This window comes from Rutidosis leptorrhynchoides, chromosome 2, assembly GCF_046630445.1.
Source record: "Rutidosis leptorrhynchoides isolate AG116_Rl617_1_P2 chromosome 2, CSIRO_AGI_Rlap_v1, whole genome shotgun sequence".
In the NCBI taxonomy this organism is placed as follows: Eukaryota; Viridiplantae; Streptophyta; class Magnoliopsida; order Asterales; family Asteraceae; genus Rutidosis; species Rutidosis leptorrhynchoides.
Window position 1 is genome coordinate 657,466,303 of NC_092334.1, and position 5,731 is coordinate 657,472,033.

Below are 5,731 nucleotides of genomic sequence, written 5' to 3' on the forward strand. Positions count from 1 at the left end.
TTCGGATTTGGCAAAACCGAAGTTTCAAACTTCGGTTTTACCATTTTTACAACGATTTTTGATAAATTTCCATTTTTTAAAATGACTTAAAAAAATTACTATTTTAAAAAAAAAATCATAATTTTGAAGTTGACAATCTATGTATAGTTTCTATTAAATTACTAAAATTATGATATCATAAATATGTTTTTCTCTTCATTGGAAAAAATCAAAAATAAAAAAGAAAAAAATTTAAGCAACTTAGATGACATCATTAATCATTAATTAATATTTAATTTACAACTAAAAACATAGTCTTTAAAATTACTCCGTATATTGGTTTCATTATACGCTTTTTCAGAATCAAAATAACCCTAGAAAGCTGCTTCTTCTTCTTTTCAGCTTAGGGTTTTTTTTCCAGCTTTACACATATCCTGACAATCATCAGCAGCTTCTTCCTTTCAGGTTAGGGTTTATTTTCTCCAAATAATTTAGGGTTTATGTGTTGTTACTCGATTATTACTTCTAATCTCCGCTTTCTTTGATTTTATTGTCTAAGATTGCATATGACCTTCTTCTTTTCACGTTATCAACTGATTTTCCACTTCAGAGTCATCATTATTAGTCTTTAATCTCTATCGATCTCTCTTAAATCTGCATCTTCTAAATCCAGTTCATCATCACAGTTCTAAATCGACATGTTTAATTAACAATTTATCAAGTATTGATTCAAGATCATTTCTTGTGGTAATACAAGTACCAAAGATATTGTCGATCTTGATGATATTAATGCTTCTTCACATGTATCATTAAAGATAGTTTTTTTTTTTATTTTTTGTACTAAATTTAATGTGGATTACTTGAATCAGATATTGATTTCCTTATAAAATAGTTTAACAGTTTATTAGGATTGAATTAAGCTATAAAGTTGTAACCTTCATGAATAAATTTGACTGATGCTTTTTTTTTTTTAAATATAAATTGTTTTTGGGAATGCTGGAGAAATAGAATTTAAAAAGATTTTGTCTTTTAAATGAATATGTGAGTTTTAATTTTTTTTTTTTTCAAGTTTTAGGATATGGGTTCATGTTTGTAGAATAATTATGTTTAAGAAAAGTTTATTCTTTTTTATATTTCATTAGCTCACTTAATTGAACTACGGAAATTTGATGTTTACAAAATTGGGAAAATGTTTATGAAATGAATCTAAAAAGTTGGTTTGTTCTTTACTACATTTGTTTTTAACTACTATATGTGTGTTTATTAATCGCAATCAAGTAGAAAATGTTTTTATTAGATCTCACATTAAGCTTTAATGTTAACATCATTCAGCCACTGACATTTACTTTTGTCAAAGTTTAAATGAATCAAAATGTTTATATAGATGTTCTTCGTTAGTGTTTGCGTTATGTGGTAGTTGGTAAGTCTAAAATTGTTTCTTGCAACATGAGGAGGGCATATTGGTTAATCATGTCACTAATTTCGGTCATTTTTAGCTAATGTGTTTATTATTTGGCTCCACCCATCTTGAAGCACTGATTTCAATTGTTTTGAAGAGTCGAGTTGCATGTTTCTTTTCTTTTTTTATTTGTTTTCAGAGCCGAGTTGCACACATCAAGCTAATGTCGATCGACTTTCTACGCCTTCGGTTGAATCCGTGGAGAGTGGAGTTGGGTACCGAAGTGAAAAAGGGTAATATTTTTGAAACTAAATCCGAATTTTCAATAGATTAATCATCGAGTTTTTGTTTCAAGTTTACTTATTCATCATTTTTACACCACTTTTGATTTTTTGGTTGGAACAGGAACCGGTAATAAAGAATGGAATTGTTTGCTCCAAGTTGTATGAATATGGTTTACTGCCACCTGTTGACGTTGATAAATTAGCAGAAGGACATGTAAAAGTACATGAAGAAATGAACAAAAATGAAGGTGGAAGGTATGTTTGTTTGGATTCATATATCTGTGTTTGATGTAGCAACCTTTATAGGATGATTCAAATAGTGTATATGAAGTAGCAACTTTTTATTTGGATCAACTCAGGTGAAGCAAGTTAAATAAAATATCGACTATGAAACTGCATGAAAGGTGCATGATGAAATGTCTGAGAGAAATAAAAGTATATGTTATAAATTCTAATAAACCTTTTTAACTAGGAATTGACATGTTTAGCAACATGTTGTGTTATTAAATAAGTAAGTTGTTTAATTTTCTGTTGCAAGTATCATATGAATTTTTTGCCATTATAGTATGTACAAAGTTACTTTAATCTTGGTGGACATCATAATGTTGTGATCTTATTCGTGTTAGTAATGAGTTTGTTAATATTTTGTTCTATTAGGAAGTTGTTAAGGATTAAGTAGCTTTGGATAGGTTAACGATGTGATGTTAAAGCTATGATATATTAAAAAATACTTTTTGAATAGAGAAGTACCATGGGGTTTTAAACATTTTATGTAAACACTTATCCCGACATGATACTTTACTATATACATACATTTTTAAACTAAAGCGAAGTTGAAATGAGTTAGTTTTATGAAAAAATTACGTTTTTGGTACCTGTGGTTTGTAATCATTTTCATCAAAACACCTAAAGTTTAAATTTTGCATCGTTGGTACCTAATATTTCTGTGACTTTCGTGGTTAGTACCCACTCCAAACGTCCGTTTACATTTCACAGTTACCACCTCACATGTGCCACACATGTGAGGGTATATTATTCTTTTTCAATATTTAATCCATATAAAACGCATGTAAACAATGGATACAACTGAGGTTGCAACTGCCAGATCTTGAACCCACCTATTCTTTCATTCTTTTCTTTTTTTTCTTTTTTTTTTTTTGAAAGCAAAAAGATTTATAAAAGAATATGAGGAATGCAGGAGGATTAATACAGGATAGCTTTCTGACTATATTTACATGTAAATGTAATAAAATATGTAGATCTAAGGAGAAAATTACATGAAACAAAAATGAAGAAGACCCCATGACTTGTTTGTTGAAGAGTTCAATCACGAGACACTTTTTCTGGATACATCGATCATCTCCGCTTTCTTTCAGCCAACCCCTTCTTCCTTGGTGAACAGCTTTCGAGCACCTACCCAAAGTTATCATGAAAAAAAAAACATTTATGCTAAATCTTAGATTATAAATGATAAAAAGATCCAAACTTTTCAAGTGGGTATGCTTCAATGTACATAAAGTTATTAAATTAGGATGCATTGTGAGAAATTGACAGATCATATACCATCATGTAACTAAAATTCAATCCAATTCAAATGCTAAAATATTAAACTGACCTTCTGGATCCTTAGCAACATCAGGGTCATACAATCACGGATTCAAAAACTTATCAACATTATTTTCATGTACCAAAAACTGAGGATTATCCAACACAACTAGTTTCAATTCCCTTAATTTAGCAGCCTTATACTTTTTAGCACCAACATACCCCATAGGAATAGGTTTCAGCCCTGTTTTTTCCACTGTAAATTACTCTCAAATTCAATTTCCTGAGCCATTTTTCTTCTTTCCTTTTTAGTAATTTTAATCTTTGCTTGAACATCTTTTCAATTGATAGGAACTAAATCCTCAATTTTGACCTCGACTTTATCTTTTTTAAAAGATTTTGAAGGGGTTTCTACTTGATTAACATCTTGAATAAAAGGGTCTTCAAAAATACCTTTTTCAAATAATAAACACTCTCAAATTACTTCTTCTTCTTCTTCTTCTTCATCAGCATCAAAGTCTTCATTTTTATTGATGATATTGGTGTATAATTGTTGTTGTTGTGGTTAATTGTTAACTGAGAACTAAAAGAGTTGAGACTTGAGAAAGAGTTAGCTGCTGAGCGTATTTCAATTTTATATGCTATATAAATTAAAATACTGAACGGACAAATATACCCTCACATGTGTGGCACTGTGAGGGGTTAGCTGTTAAATCTTGATGGAATTTAGTCCCAGGGTACCACTCATGATTGCACAACATAATCTAGGTACCATATGCGATAAAAAAAAAAGTTTAGGTGTTGTAACGATAAACTCAACATACCACAGGTATTAACGGCGTAATTTTTTCTAGTTTTATATTACTCCGTAATAATCAAATTAAATTATTCGTATACATCTTTTGTAGTAGATCGTGTTTAGTACAAGAAACTGGGTTGCTAGATAAGGTTACAGTAACATTAAATAAATTATTTGTATAATATTTACTTTGATGAAATGAAATAAATTCATGTTTTCAAGAAAGGATGAGACTAATGCTAATATGAATGAACCTTGTATTCTTTGGCGGATATCATTTTAGACCATAACCTTGGTGGATTACGTATTGTTTCCTCCTTTCGACATATGCTGATTTTTTCTTGAATTACATATTGTAGAAGTTGAATTATGATATGAGGCTAAAGAAGTCTACAAGATTCAACCACAAAAAAATATTCAAAAGTCTACAAGATTACAATTCTTGCTGTTTTATTATTGACCAGTTAACATAATTTGTCAAGATGTGTTGTTATTACATATTGATGTGTTTCTCTAAATATACAAATGGAAAATATTTCTTTGTTATACTATATATTTATATATCTTTAACTTAAGTTACAAACAATATTGGATATTGTCTTCGGGTTATATACGGACTAGAATCCGATTGGTGTTGTAGTTCATTTATTCTGACCAAGTTAAGTAAAATAATATGTTTGTAAAAACAACGACAAGTTTCTTAGCTGGAATCCGTGGTTTCACGGGTCATTAAACTAAATGACTTTAACATTTACATTACATTAAACTGTTTCTTTTAAACAAACCCGTGATGGCACGGGTCATTTCACTAGTTTGATCATTATATGTTAATGACGAATAAAATACTACTCCGTAAGAGATTAGGGATCATGTTTTTATTTAGTAGATGGTTTAAGAGAGTAATATAGGTTCAAAAATTTGATAATGAAGGAAATAACTTTTTTTCCATGGAAAATAGATGATACTAGTCCAGATCCGGCCCGCGCGATTCGACGGGGGCTTTCGGCCTGTGTATTCATATTTAACGTAGCGTTGCGTATTTACAGAGTGAAAAACGGCTCATGTCTTAAGCGCCGTTTTAGATGTCGTTGTCTTAAGCGTTTTTTAAAAAAGTGTCCGTTTCGAACGTAGTTTGTTTCGTTTTGTTCATAAAAAATTTTCAAGTGTAATGGTGCCGTCGGAAAAATTTAACTTGAAGCGAACAGAAAGATACGGGCTGTCGTTGTGTGAAGCGTTTTTTAAAAAAGTGTCTGTTTCGCGTATAGTTAGTCTCGTTGGGTTCGTGAGACTTTTTCGAGTTGAACGGTGGTCTCGGAAAAATTTAACTCGCACCGAGCGGGAAGATAGGGCCCGTTATAAATTCGGGGGAATTAGTTTCTTTTATTTTAATATTAAACTTTCTACCCCTGAGAAAGTGTAAAGTTGAGGGTCTGTTGTGTAAATTGAGCTGAATTTGAGGGACTGGGTGTAGTGTGAACACGAACTCAAAACTACAATCCAAATTAACTAAAACTACACCATTAGGCATGAGTTTTAGTATATAAGGATTAATTAATAATTAATTAATAATTTTTTTTTTCTAACTAGCTTTAATAGTTCGTGCGTTGCACGGTAGCTAAAAAAGTTTGTATAGTAATTCGTTAATATTCGTACATATTGTATGTGTTATACATTTAATACATGTTGTATCTGCAACTTTCAATATGTTAAATCACGCATGTTACA

At 30.4% G+C, this 5,731-nt stretch overlaps 1 long non-coding RNA gene across 1 annotated transcript; it reads left to right on the top strand.

Annotated features, from left to right (window-relative positions):
- The first annotated feature begins 314 nt into the window (after nucleotides 1-314).
- On the top strand, nucleotides 315-2,251 carry LOC139893828 (uncharacterized). Its single transcript, XR_011774712.1, has 3 exons — nucleotides 315-444; nucleotides 1,578-1,671; nucleotides 1,784-2,251. It is a non-coding gene; the product is annotated as an uncharacterized lncRNA (long non-coding RNA).
- The last annotated feature ends 3,480 nt before the right edge of the window (nucleotides 2,252-5,731 follow it).